This window comes from Tamandua tetradactyla, chromosome X, assembly GCF_023851605.1.
Source record: "Tamandua tetradactyla isolate mTamTet1 chromosome X, mTamTet1.pri, whole genome shotgun sequence".
NCBI lineage: Eukaryota > Metazoa > Chordata > Mammalia > Pilosa > Myrmecophagidae > Tamandua > Tamandua tetradactyla.
In genome coordinates, this window is record NC_135353.1 from 121704211 (window position 1) to 121719182 (window position 14972).

At 38.7% G+C, this 14972-nt stretch overlaps 1 protein-coding gene and 1 pseudogene across 1 annotated transcript in view; one reads left to right on the plus strand and one right to left on the minus strand.

Annotated features, from left to right (window-relative positions):
• The window catches only part of TBC1D25 (TBC1 domain family member 25), a 47098-nt gene that overhangs the window by 18606 nt on the left and 13520 nt on the right, over positions 1-14972 (minus strand). The gene's annotated exons all lie outside the window — the stretch shown is intronic.
• LOC143671363 (isoleucine--tRNA ligase, mitochondrial pseudogene) lies at positions 1015-4146 on the plus strand (annotated as a pseudogene).

Below are 14972 nucleotides of genomic sequence, written 5' to 3' on the forward strand. Positions count from 1 at the left end.
CAGTGAATAAAAAAGTATTCGCAAAGTCCCCTTGGGGGAATGGCGAGAAAGGAGGAAAACTCAACTTCCCCAAGGGGAGAATTCCTGATATTCTCATAAGCAGTGGTGACAACCAAAGCAATAGGCTGAGCCCTCAATCTTGGGGTTAGTTCATATGAAACTTAACCCCGCAAAGGATAGGCTCAGCCTACTTAAAATGAGGTGTAAGAGTCACCCCCAGAGAACCTCTTTTGTTGCTCAGATGTGGCCTCTCTCTCTACAGCCAAGACGACAAGCAAACTCACTGCCCTCCCCTTCCCTAGGTGGGACATGACTCCCAGGGGTGTGGACCTTCCTGGCAACGTGGGACAGAAATCCTAGAACGTACTGGGACTCAGCATCAAGGGACTGAGAAAACCTTCTCGACCAAAAGGGAGAAGAGCAAAATGAGACAAAATAAAGTGTCAGTGGCTGAGAGGTTCCAAACAGAGGTAAGAGGTTATCCTGGAGGTTATTCTTATGCATTATATAGATATCACCTTTTTAGTTAAGGCATAACAGAGAGGCTGGAGGGAACTGCCTGAAAATGTAGAGCTGTGTGCCAGTAGCCATGTTTCTTGAAGACGGTTGAATAATGATACAGCTGTCACAATGTGACTGTGTGATTGTGAAAACCTTGTGTCTGATGGTTCTTTTATCTACCTTATGGACAGATGAGTAAAACACATGGATTAAAAAAAATAAATAATAGGGGGAAAAATGTTAAAATAAATTTAGTAGATTGAAATGGTAGTGATCAGTGAGGGGAAGGGGTAGGGGGTATGGCATGTACGAATTTTTTTCTTTCTTCTTTTTATTTCTTTTTCTGGATTGATGCAAATGTTTTAAGAGGTGATCATGTTGATGAATATACAACTATGTGATGATATTGTGAGCTACTGTTTATAAACCAAGAATGGAATGATCATATGGTAAGAATGTTCGGGTTTGTATGTTGTTATGTTTAAAAACAATTTAAAAAAAGATGGAGTGCGCGTGCGCGCTCCGGGCAGCTGGCGGAGGTTTTCTCGGGTCCCATCTCCTGGGCCTGATTCGTGGAGTATTTCTGGGGTTCCAACTCCTCAAGACTCTAGCGGGAGCTGGGGAGGCTGAGGGTGCTCCGCCATGCGCTGGGGACTGCGCCCTCGAAGGCCGGGGGCGGCGGTCCTAGCCGAGGCCCGAAATCTGTGGGGGCCGCCCCTCCTTCCTCGTCACCTGAGGTGGCGAGCAACTGGGAAGCTTCTGGCGCGGTCGGTCGCCGGTGCCAGTAACCGGGCGTGGAACCCAGATGGAGGCAGATACTGGGACACGGTGCTGCTACCGCAGACGAGCTTCCCCATGAAGCTGCTGGGCCGCCAGCAGCCGGACACGGAGCTGGAGGTCCAGCGGAATTGCAGATTTTTAGAACTTTATTCATGGCAAAGAGAAAGAAAAGTGAAGAGTGAATTTTGTCTTCATGATGGACCTCCTTATGCAAATGGTGACCCCCATGTTGGACATGCTTTAAATAAGATTTTAAAAGACATAGCCAACCGATACCATATGATGAAAGGTTCCAAAATACATTTTGTACCAGGTTGGGATTGTCATGGGTTACCCATTGAAATAAAGGTATTATCAGAACTTGGAGAAAAAGCTCAGAATCTTTCAGCTTTGGAAATTAGAGAAAAAGCCAGATCATTTGCTAAAGCAGCCATTGAGAAACAGAAATCGGCATTTATTCGTTGGGGAATAATGGCAGATTGGAATAATTGCTACTATACATTTGATGGGAAATATGAGGCCAAACAGTTGAGAATTTTCTATCAAATGTATGATAAGGGCTTGGTTTATCGAGCTTATAAACCTGTGTTTTGGTCTCTCTCATCAAGGTCTGCATTGGCTGAAGCAGAACTTGAATATAATCCTGAGCATGTCAGTCGTTCAATATATATAAAATTTCCTCTCCTGAAGCCTCCTCCTAAGTTGGCATCTCTTATAGATGGTTCCTCTCCTGTTAGTTATTTAGTCTGGACTACGCAACCTTGGACAATTCCAGCCAATCAGGCTGTTTGCTATATGCCAGATTCAAAGTATTCTCTTGTTAAATGTGCCAATTCTGGAGACATCTACATACTGGTTGCTGATAAAGTAACATTTGTTGCTTCTGTTTTGGAAACTACGTTTGAGATTATTGCAACATTTTCAGGTGTAGATTTGGAAAATGGTACTTGTGCTCATCCAGTAATTCCTGACAAAGTCTCCCTCTTTTACCTGCAAATCATGTGACCATGACAAAAGGAACAGGATTGGTTCACACAGCCCCAGCTCATGGATTGTTTAGTAGATGAAGATGGCATTTTCACGGATGATGCAGGCCCTGAACTTCAAAATAAAGCTGTTCTTAAAGAGGGAACAGATATGGTTATAAAGATGCTTGAAGCTGCAAAAAATTTGTTGAAAGAGGAAAAATTTGTACACAGCTATCCCTATGACTGGAGGACTAAGAAACCAGTTGTTATTCGTGCCAGCAAGCAGTGGTTTGTAAATATCACAGATATTAAGACCACAGCCAAGGAATTGTTAAAAAAGGTGAAATTTATTCCCGGATCAGCACAGAATGCCATGATTGAAATGATGGACAGGCGACCATATTGGTGTATATCAAGGCAGAGAATTTGGGGTGTTCCAATTCCTGTATTTCATCATAAGACAAAAGATGAATTCTTGATGAACAGCCAAACCATTGAGCATATTATTCAACTAGTAGAACAACATGGCAGTGATATTTGGTGGACTCTTCCCCCTGAGCAGTTTCTTCCAAAAGAAGTCTTATCTCAGATTGGTGGTTCAGATGCACTGGAATATGCTCCCGGTCAGGATATTTTAGACATCTGGTTTGACAGTGGAACTTCATGGTCCTTTGTTCTTCCAGGTTCTGACCAAAGAGCAGATTTGTACTTGGAAGGAAAAGACCAGCTTGGGGGTTGGTTTCAGTCTTCTTTATTAACAAGTGTGCCATCAAGAAATAAAGCACCTTATAAGGCAGTGGTTGTTCATGGATTTACCCTTGGAGAAAAGGGAGAAAAGATGTCCAAGTCTCTTGGGAATGTGATTAATCCTGATGTTGTCATTAATGGAGGACAAGACCAAAGCAAAGAGCCTCCCTATGGTGCTGATGTCCTTCGGCGGTGGGTAGCTGAGTCCAATGTCTTCACTGAAGTGACAATTGGTCCATCTGTACTTAATGCTGCCAGAGATGATATTAACAAGCTTAGGAATACACTCCGCTTTCTTTTGGGAAATGTGACTGGTTTCAACCCCAAAACAGATTCAGTTCCTGCTAAGGATATGTACGTCATAGACCAGTATATGCTGCACTTACTGCAGGACTTTGCAAGTAAGATTACCGAGTCATATAAACAATATGATTTTGGAAAGGTTATTCGGCTGTTACGAGCATTTTATACCAGAGAACTCTCCAACTTTTATTTCAGCATAATCAAAGACAGGCTTTATTGCAATCATGAAAATGATCCCAAACGACGCTCTTGTCAGACTGCATTAGCTGAAATTTTGGATGTAATAGTTCGTTCTTTTGCTCCCATTCTTCTTCATTTGGCTGAAGAAGTCTTCCAGCACATACCTTATGTTGAAGAACCCAAGAGTGTTTTTCGTACTGGGTGGATTAGTATGAGTTCTATCTGGAAGAAGCCTGGCTTGGAAGAAGCAGTGGAGAGTGCATGTGCAATGAGAGATTCGTTTCTTGGAAGCATCCCTGGCAAAAATGCAGCAGAGTACAATGTTATCATTGTGATAGAGCCTGGACTGCTCTTTGAGATGATAGAGATGCTACAAAGTGAGGAGACTTCCAGCACCTCTCAGCTGAATGAATTAATGATGGCTTCCCAGACAACTTTGCTTACTCAGGAACCACTAGAGATAACTGCAGATGTAATTAAGCTTGAAGGAACATTCCTAATCAATTTCGAAGGTGGTGATATTCGTGAAGAGTCTTCATATAAAGTGATTGTCATGCCAGCTACCAAAGAAAAATGCCCTCGTTGTTGGAAGTATACAGCTGAGTCTTCAGATACACTTTGTCCCCGATGTGCAGATGCTGTTGGGAAGTAGTACCTCACTCTGGTGTGAACAGCTTTCTGAACAAGAACCTGCTGACAGTACTGATTGAGAGTTTAGATGGATTATTTACATTGTTGGAGAGAAATCCAAATTCAGCTAATGAACAGAAGAGCAGATGGTGGAAGGTGAAGAGCACAGTGAGAATTATGAGGGAAGTACTTCCCGTGATTAAAGAAAGAAGTGTGTGCCTGTGTTTGCGTGTATATATATCCGTAATGGGCTTATTCTTGGCCACTGAATATGCTTACCTTAAAAAATGTGGCTGAGCAGGAAATGTTCTATATTTTAGTAATCTTTTTAGCACAGTATTTAGAGTTCTATAAAATAAAGTCATCTTGGTAAACTACAAAAAAAAAAAAAAAAAGATGTTTTTCCTTCTGGACCAAAAGGGGGAAGAGTGAAATGAGACAAAGTGTCAATGGCTGAGAGATTCCAAACAGAGTTGAGAGGTTATCCTGGAGGTTATTCTTATGCATTAAGTAGATATCATCTTGTTATTCAAGATGTAATGGAGAGGCTGGAGGGAACTGCCTGAAAATGTAGAACTGTGTTCCAGTAGCCATGTTTCTTGAGGATTATTGAATAATGATATAGCTGTCACAATGTTACTGTGTAATTGTGAAAACCTTGTGTCTGATGCTCCTTTTATCTACCTTGTCAACAAAGGAGTAGAACATATGGAATAAAAGTAAACAATAGGGGGAACAAATGCTAAAATAAATTTAGTTTGAAATGCTAGTGATCAATGAAAGTGAGGGGTAAGGGGTATGGTAGGTATAATCCTTTTTTTTTTTCCTTTCCTGTGTTCGTTTTATTTCTTTTTCTATTGTCTTTTTATTTCTTTTTCTGAATTAATGCAAATGTTCTAAGAAATGTTAAATATGCAACTAAGTGATGATATTGTGAATTACTGATTATATATGTTGTTTTTTTGGTTTCTTAATTTTTTAATTAATAAATTTAAAAAAGATGTTTTTGCATGAGGAAGAACAAAGGAATGTCAATATTGCAGGGTATTGAAAATAGATGGCCATTCATATTTTAAAACTTCAACTTTGTGTGAGACTAAAGCAAAAAATGCTTAACTGGTACAAAATGTATATTTTGACTAGTGCATTTCCTAATATGACTTATATGGGCACGTTAATTGAACACCATAAGTACATGGAACCTTGAATAGGACATGAGGTTTTGTAGGTTTGTCCAGTGTGATGCCCTGATAAATCCCAGAGTGATTTGAACAGTGGCTAAATAAGTATCTGCAAAGTCCCCTTGGGGGAATGGCAAGAAAGGAGGAAAATTCAACTTCCCCATTTGGAGAATTCCTGAAATTCTCACAAGCAGTGGGGACAAACAAATCAATAGGCTGAGCCCCCAATCTTGGGGGTTGTTCATATGAAACTTATCCCCACAAAGGATAGGTCAAGCCTACTTAAAATTAGGCCTAATAGTCACCCCCAGAGAACCTCTTTTGTTGCTCAGATGTGGCCTATCTCGCTCTCAGCCAATACAGCAAGCAAACTCACTGCCCTCCCCTCTCTACGTGGGACATGACTTCTCCCAGGGGTGTAAACCTCCCTGGCAACATGGGCTAGAAATCCTAGAATGAGTTGGGACTCAGCATCAAGGGATTGAGAAAACCTTCTAGACCAAAAGGGGGAAGAGTGAAATGAGACAAAATAAAGTGTCAGTGGTTGAGAGATTTCAAACAGAGTTAAGAGGTTATCCTGGAGGTTATTCTTATGCATTATATAGATATCCCCTTTTTAATTTGAGATGTATTAGAGAGGCTAGAGGGAAGTACCTGAAACTGTAGAGCTGTGTTCCAGCAGTCATGTTTCTTGAAGATGAAGGTATAATGATATAGCTTTTGCAATGTTTGTGAAAACCTTGTGTCTGATGCTCCTTTTATCTACAGTATGGACACATGAGTAAAAAATATGGATAAAAATTAAACAAATAATAGGGAGAACAATTGTTAAAGCAAATCGAGTAGATTGAAATGCTAGTGATCAATGAAAGGGAGTTGTAAGGGGTATAGAAAAAAATCGGGGGAACATATACTAGTAGTCAGTGAGAGGGAGGGGTAAGAGGTATGGCATGCATGAGTTTTTCTTTTTTTCATTTTATGTCTTTTTCTGGAGTGATGCAAATGTTCTAAAAAATGATCATGGTGATGAATATACTACTATGTGATGATATTGTGAGCCACTGATTGTACTCCATGTATGGAATGTTTGTATGTTAAGAATGTTCACGTTTGTATGTTGTTTTGGCTTGTCAATTAAAAAAAAATTTTAATAAAGTTAAAAAAATAAGAATAGGGGAGGATAAAAAAAAAAGCTAGGTCCTCTATTGCACTGTTGATGGAGTAGGGATTTAAATGTAAAAAAGAAAATAATCAGCACATGAGAGGAAAATTTAGAAGAATACCTGTATAAGCCTGTGAATGGCAAGATGTTCCAAAGTGTTCTGAGTCCTGAAAAGTCAGAAATCATAAAGGAAAATACAGATAAATGTATACAACTGCACACAAATTTTAAATTTTGGTATGACCAAAAAGAGATATCGTAAACAAAGCCATAAAAGAAAAACAAAACTAAAGATAAACTAGGAAAAAAAATTTGCAATACATATGACAGAAGGAGGCTCCATATCACAAATGAACAAACTGATCAAAGAACTAAGCTTCATAATCTTCACACTGTAGAGCTGATAGAAACTGGCTTCTTCCCAGAAAGAGGTACTGGGCCATCCAAGTGGTCACAACATGCCTGTTCCTTTCACAGCCATGAAAATGATCACAAGAATGAAACGAATAATATTTATAACAAATCCCATCTATTGGACACTCATTAATGTCTCCTATGATGTTATGCTAAACACATACTGTTGTGAATTGAATCATGTCCCCAACAAAAGGCATGTTCCGGTCCTAATCCCCAGTTCTGTGGGTCCTGTGAGCCCATTTGTCAATAGGTCTTCTGAAGATGTTATTAGTTAAGGTGAGGCCAAACTCAAGGATGATGGGCCATAATCCAGTATACATTGAGATCCTTATAAGCAAAGGAAACTGGACACAGAAGGAGAAACCATGAGGAGCAGCCAGAATCTGAAATCAACAGAACCTGTAAGAGAAAGCAAAAATGCTGCCACGTGCATTGCCATGAGACAGGAAAGCCAAGGAATCCCAAAGATCGTCAACTGGCCAGAAGATACTGACCCCAAGAGAAGATACTGACCCCTTCTAGCCTCTGAACCCATGAGCAAGAAATTCCTGTTGTTAAGCCAACCCACTGTATGATATTTGTTTTAGCAGCTAGGAAACTAAAACACATTCCATTTCTGTATATATACGCACAAATAGGAATACACACATGTATCTACATATGTGGATACATTTCTACATGTGTCTGTGTGTATATATAAATAAAGGTCCTGTATGTTTACACATCGAACTGATCAAAGGGGTTCCTTCAGGGGAAAGGGGTAGGGGATTCTGGTTAGGCATAATGATCCTAGGAGACTTCAATATTATTTGAAATGTTTTCATTTTGTTTTTTGAGATAGATTAGATTTTTCTTTTATTAATTTTTAATTAAAAAACATATATAACAACAAATGCAAACATTCTTAACTTTTGACCATTCCATTCTACATATATAATCAGTAACTCACAATATGATCGTATAGTTGCATATTCATCATCATAATCATTTCTTAGAACATTTGCATTAATTCAGAAAAAGAAATAAAAGACAAAAGAAAAAATTCATACATACCATACCCCTTACCCCTCCCTTTCATTGATTATTAGTATTTCAAACTAAATTTATTTTAACATTTGTTCCCTCTATTATTTATTTTTATTCCATATGTTTTACTAATCTGTTGATAAGGTAGATAAAAGGAGCATCAGACACAAGGTTTTCACAATCACACAGTCACATTGTGACAGCTATATCATTATACAATCATCTTCAAGAAACATGGCTACTGGAACACAGCTCTACATTTTCAGGCAGTTCCCTCCAGCCTCTCCATTACATCTTGGCCAACAAAGTGGTATCTATTTAATGCATAAGAGTAACCTCCAGGATAACCTCTTGACTCTGTTTGAAATCTCTCAGCCATTGACACTTTATTTTGTCTCATTCGCTCTTCCCCCTTTTGGTTGAGAAGGTTTTCTCAATCCCTTCATGCTGAGTCTCAGCTCATTCTAGGATTTCTGTCCCACGTTACCAGGGAGGTCCATACCCCTGGGAGTCATGTCCCATGTAGACAGGGGGAGGGCAGTGAGTTGCTTGTTGTGTTGGCTGGAGAGAGAGAGGCCACATCTGAGCAACAAAACAGGTTCTCTTGGGAGTGACTCTTAGGCCTAATTTTAAGTAGGCTTGACCTGTTCATTGTGGGGTTAAGTTTCATATGAAGAAACCCCAAGATTGGAGGCTCAGCCTATAGCTTTGGTTGTCCACACTGCTTGTGAGAATATCAAGAATTCAACTTGGGGAAGTTGAATTTTCTCCCTTTCTCACCATTCCCCGAAGGGGATTTTGCAAACACTTTTGTATTCACATTTCAAATCACTCTGGGATTTATCGGGGCATCACTGTGGACAAACCAACAAAATCTCATGCCCTACTCAAAGTTCCATGTACTGATGGTGTTCAATTAAGCTGTTTACATAAGTTATATTAGGAAATGCACTAGTCAAAATATAAATTTTGTACCAAATAAACATTTTTGCTTTAGTCTCACACATAAGTTAAAATTCTAAACGATTAATTACCATCTATTTTCAACACCCTGCAGTAATGACATTCCTTTGTTCTTCCTCATGCAAAAACATTTTTTAAATTTGTATATTTAGTCACTATCATTATATACTCTAGGCATTCCTAGATTATACCATCTCAGTCTTTATCGTCTATCTTTCTTTCTGATTTCATGTGTGCCCCCAGCCATCCTCCCTCTATCATTCTCACATTCAGCTTCATTCAGTGTTTTAACATAATTGTATCACAGTTAGGTAGTATTCTGCTATTCATTTCTGAGCTTTTATAATCAGTCCTGTTGCACAATCTGTATCCCTTCAGCTCCAATTACCCAATATCTTGTGCTATTTCTATCTCCTGATGGTCTCTGTCATCAGTGACATTCTCCAAATTTATTCACTAATGTCAGTTCATATCAGTGAGACCATACAGTATTTGTCCTTTTGTTTCCAGCTAATCTCACTCAGCATAATGTTCTCAAGGTCCATCCATGTTGTTATAAACTTCCTAAGTTTATTCTGTCTTAGAGCTGCATAATAATATTCCACCATATGTATATACCACAGTTTGTTTAGCCACTCGTCTGTTGATGGACATTTTTGCCGTTTCAATCTCTTTGCAATTGTAAGTAATGCTGCTATAAACACTGGTGTGTAAATGTCCATTTGTGTGCTTGCCCTCATGTCCTGAGTAGATACCTAACAATGGTATTGCTGGGTCATATGGCAATTCTATATTTAGCTTTTTGAGGAACCACCAAATTGCCTTCCACAGCAGTTGTACCACTTGACATTCCCACCAACAGTGGATGAGTGTGCCTCTTCCTTCACATCCTCTCCAGCATTTGTCATTTTCTGTTTTATTGATAATGGCCATTCTGGTGGGGGTGAGATGATATCTCATTGTGGTTTTGATTTGCATTTCTCTAATAGCCAGGGAAGTTAAGCATCTTTTCATGTGCCTTTTGGCCATTTGTATTTCCTCTTCTGAGATGTGTCTGTTCAAGCCTTTGCTCATTTTGTAATTGGGTTGTCTGTCTTTTTGTTGTTGAGTTCAACAATCTCTTTATAAATTCTGGACACTAGACCTTTATTTGATATTTCATTTGCAAATATTGTCTCCCATCGTGTAAGGCTGTCTTTTTACTTTCTTGATGAAATTCTTTGATGTGCAAAAGTGTATAATTTTAAGGAGTTCCCATTTCTTTCTTTCTTTCTTCAATGCTCTTGCTTTCGGTGGAAGGTCTAGGAAACCGCCTCCTAGTATAATATTTATAAGATCTTTCCCTATATTTTCTTCTAACAGTTTTATGGTCTTAGTTCTAATGTTTAGGTCTTTGATCCATTTTGAGTAAATTTTTACATAGGGTGTGAGATAAGGATCCTCTTTCATTCTTTTGCATATGGATATCCAGTTCTCTAGGCACCATTTATTGAAGAAACTGTTCTGTCCCAGGTGAGTTGGCTTGACTGCCTTATCAAAGATCAATTGTCCATAGATGAGAGGGTCAACATCTGAACACTCGATTTGATTCCATTGGTCAGTATATCTATCTTCATGCCAGTATCATGCTGTTTTGACCACTGTAGATTCATAATACGCCTTAAGGTGAGATAGTGTGAGATCTTCAACTTCATCTTTTTTTCTCAGGATATTTTTAGGTATTCGGGGCACCCTGCCCTTCCAGATAAATTTGGTTATTGGTTTTTCTATTTCTGAAAAGTATGTTTTTGGGATTTTAATTGGTATTGCATTGAATCTGTAAATCAATTAAGGTAGAAGTGACATCTTAACTATATTTAGTCTTCCAATCTTCTGTGATTTCTTTTAACAATTTCTTGTAGTTTTCTTTGTATAGGTCTTTTGTGCCTTTGATCAAACTTATTCCTAAATACTTTATTCTTCTGGTTGCAATTGTAAATGGATTTTTTTCTTGATTTCCCCCTCAGATTGTTCATTACTAGTGTATAGAAACACTGCAGGTTTTTGAGTGTTTATCTTGTAACGTGCCACTTTTCTGTACTCATTTATTAGCTCTAGTAGTTCTGCTGTGGATTTTTGGGGGTTTTCGACATATAGTATCATATCATCTGCAAACAGTGAGAGTTTTACTTCTTCCTTTCCAATTTTGATGCCTTGTATTTCTTTTTCTTGTCTAATTGCTCTGGCTAGAACTTCCAACACAATGTTGAATAACAGTGGCAATAGTAGACATCCTTGTTTTGTTCCTGATCTTAGGGGGAAAGTTTTCAGCTTTTCCCCATTGAGGATGATGCTGGCTGTGGGTTTTTCATATATTCCCTTTATCATTTTGAGGAAGTTCCCTTCTATTCCTATCCTTTGAAGTGTTTTCAACAAGAAAGGATGTTGAATTTTGTCAAATGCCTTTTCTGCATCAATCGAGATGATCATGTGGTTTTTCTGCTTTGATTTGTGGTATGTGTATTACCTTAATTGATTTTCTTATGTTGAACCATTCTTGCATACCTGGGATGAATCCTACTTGGTCATGGTGTATAATTCTTTTAATGTGCTGCTGGATTCGATTTGCTAGAATTTTGTTGAGGATTTTTGCATCTATACTCATTAGAGAGATTGGTTTGTAGTTTTCTTTTTTTGTAAGATCTTTGTCTGGCTTCAGTATTAGGGTGATGCTGGCTTTGAGGAATGAGTTAGGTAGCTTCCCCTCCTCTTCAATTTTTTTGAAACGTTTGAGCAGGATTGGTATTAATTCTTTCTGGAATGTTTGGCAGAATTCACATGTGAAGCCATCTGGTCCTGGACTTTTCTTTTGGGGAGCTTCTTAATGACTGATTCAATTTCTTTACTTGTGATTGGTTTGTTGAGGTTGTCTATTTCTTCTCGAGTCAATGTTGGTTGTTCATGCCTTTCTAGAAAGTTGTCCATTTCATCTACATTGTCGTATTTATTAGCATAGTAGCCTGTCATTACTTCCTTTATTTCTGTGTGGTCAGTGGTTATGGCTCCTCTTCCATTTCTGATCTTATTTATTTGCATTCTCTCTCTTCTTTTTTGCCAATCTTGCTGAGGGTCCATCAATCTTATTGATTTTCTAGAGAACCAGCTTCTGGTTTTGTTGATTTTCTCAATTGTTTTCATGTTCTCAATTTAATTTATTTCTGTTCTAATTATTATTTCTTTCCTTTTGCTTGCTTTGGGGCTAGTTTGCTGTTCTTTCTCTAGTTTTTCCAAGTGGACAGTTAATTCCTCGATTTTTGCCCTTTCTTCTTTTTTGATATAGGCATTTAGGGCAATAAATTTCCCTCTTAGCACTGCCTTTGCTGCATCCCATAAGTTGTGATATGCTGTGTTTTCATTTTCATTTGCCTCAAGATATGTACTGATTTCTCTTATCAGTTCTTCCTTGACCCACTGGTTGTTTAAGAGTGTGTTGTTGAGCCTCCACATATTTGTGAATTTTCTGGTACTCTGCCTATTATTGATTTCCAACTTCATTCCTTTATCATCTGAGAAAGTGTTTTGTATGATTTCAATCTTTTAAATTTCTTGAGACTTGCTTTGTGACCCAGTATATGGTCTATCCTTGAGAATGATCCATGAGCACTTGAGAAAAAGGTATATCCTGCTGTTGTGGGGTGTAATGTTCTATAAATGTCTGTTAAGTTTAGTTCATTTATTGTATTATTCAAATTCTCTGGTTCTTTATTGATCCTCTGTCTAGATGTTCTGTCCATTGATGAGAGTGTGGAATTGAAGTCTCCAACTATTATGGTAGATGTGTCAATTTCTCTTTTCAGTGCTTGCCTCATGTATTTTGGAGCATTCTGGCTCGGTGCATAAATATTTATGATTGTTATGTGTTCTTGTTGAATTGTTCCTTTTATTAATGCATAGTGTCCTTCTTTGTCTCTTTTAACTGTTTTAATTTGAAGTCTAATTTGCTGGATAATAGTATAGCCACTCCTGCTCTTTTCTGATTGTTATTTGCATTAACTATCTTTTCCCAGCCTTTCACTTTCAACCTATGTTTATCCTTGGGTCTAAGATGCGTTTCCTGTAGACAGCATATAGATGGGCCCTGTTTTTTAATCCATTCTGCCAGTCTATGTCTTTCGATTAGAGAGTTTAATCCATTAACATGTAGTGTTATTACTGTACGGGCAGTACTTTCTTCTACTATTTTGCCTTTTGGATTTTATATGTCATATCTAATTTTTCTTCTTTTTACCTTTACTGATAGTCTTCATTTCTACACTCTTCTCCACACCTCTCTCTCCTATCTTTTCATATCTGCCTCTAGTGCTCCCTTTAGTATTCCTTGCAGAGCCGGTCTCTTGGTCACAAATTCTCTCAATGACTTTTTTGTCTGAAAATGTTTTAATTTCTCCCTCATTTTTGAAGGACAATTTTGCTGGATATAGAATTCTTGGTTGGCAGTTTTTCTCTTTTAGTAATTTAAATATATCATCCCACTGTCTTCTTGCCTCCATGGTTTCTGCTGAGAAATCTACGCATAGTTTTATTGGGCTTCCCTTGTAAGTGATGGATTGTTTTTCTCTTGCTGCTTTCAAGATTCTCTCTTTCTCTTTGACCTCTGACATTCTGATTAATAAGTGTCTTAGAGTATATCTATTTGGATCTATTCTCTTTGGGGTACACTGCATTTCTTGGATCTGTAATTTTAAGTCTTTCTGAAGAGTTGGGAAATTCTCAGTGATAATTTCCTCCATTAGTTTTTCTCCTCCTTTTCCCTTCTCTTCTCCTTCTGGGAAACCGACAACACCTATATTCATGTGCTTCATGTTGTCATTCAATTCACTGAGTCCCTGCTCATATTTTTCCATTCTTTCCCCTATATTTTCTTTTGCTTGTCGGATTTTAGATGTTCAGTCCTCCAGTTCACTAATCCTATCTTCTGCCTCTTGAAATCTAACATTGTAGGTTTCCATTGTTTTTTTCATCTCTTCTACTGTGCTTTTCATTTCCATAAGCTCTGTGATTTGTTTTTTCAGACTTTCTATTTCTTCTTTTTGTTCATTCCTTGCCTTCTTTATATCCTTCCTTAATTCATTGATTTGATTTTTGATGAGGTTTTCCATGTCTGTTTGAACATTCTGAATTAATTGTTTCAACTCCTGTATCTCATTTGAGTTTTTGCTTTGTTCTTTTGACTGGGCCATATCTTCAGTTTTCCTAGTGTGATCTGTAATTTTTTTGCTGGCGTCTAGGCATTTAATAACCTTAATTTGTTTATTCTGGAGATTGTTTTCACTTCTTTGACCTAGGATTTTCTTGCTGGATGAATTGGCTATCTGTCTGTTCTGACATTCAGTTCAGCTTATTCTGGACCACTAGCTTAGGTTTTGCTTAACAGAGCAGAATTTTTCAGTTCTTGTTTTCTTGCTTCTTACCCTGCTTATATGGTGCCTTCCCCCCCCCCCCCACCCAGGAGGGTCTACTTAGGTATTATACACCCCAGCCAGATTTTCCCAGACCAAACTGGCCTCCTGTCAGGAGGAAAGAGTCACCTGCCTCAGTTTTCCCTGAAGGTGAGACCCAGCAGGTTGAAAGACTTTCCTGTGAAGTCTTTAGACTCTGTTTTTCTTATCCTGCCCAGTATGTGGTGCTTGTCTGCCTGCAGGTCCCACCAGCATAAGATGATGTGGTACCTTTAACTTTGGCAGACTCTCCTGCAGAGGCCATGGTGGAGACAGAGGAAAGATTGTAGGCTGGCTTTAATGGCTTCAAATTTCCAAGCCCTGGGGTCTGAATTCCTTGAGGGAGGGATTCCACCTGAGTTGGGCCTCACCCCTCCCCTGGGGAAGGCACAGGCTTCAGACAAATTCTCAAACAAGTGTCTTTCTGCATATGCCTGGAGCAGTTGCAGCCTGAGAAGCCCTGCTGCTGTATCCAAAGGGAGTCAAGCCTTTGTAGAAGCACAGCCACAAAAACTTCTGTTTCTTTTTCTTTTTCTGTCAGCCCTGCCCCTTGGGGCCAGGGTTGAAATCAGCAACCTCCACTTTGACCAGGTTCACCTGAGCTGGGGGCCTATTTTTAGTAGTCAGAATTTGTGAA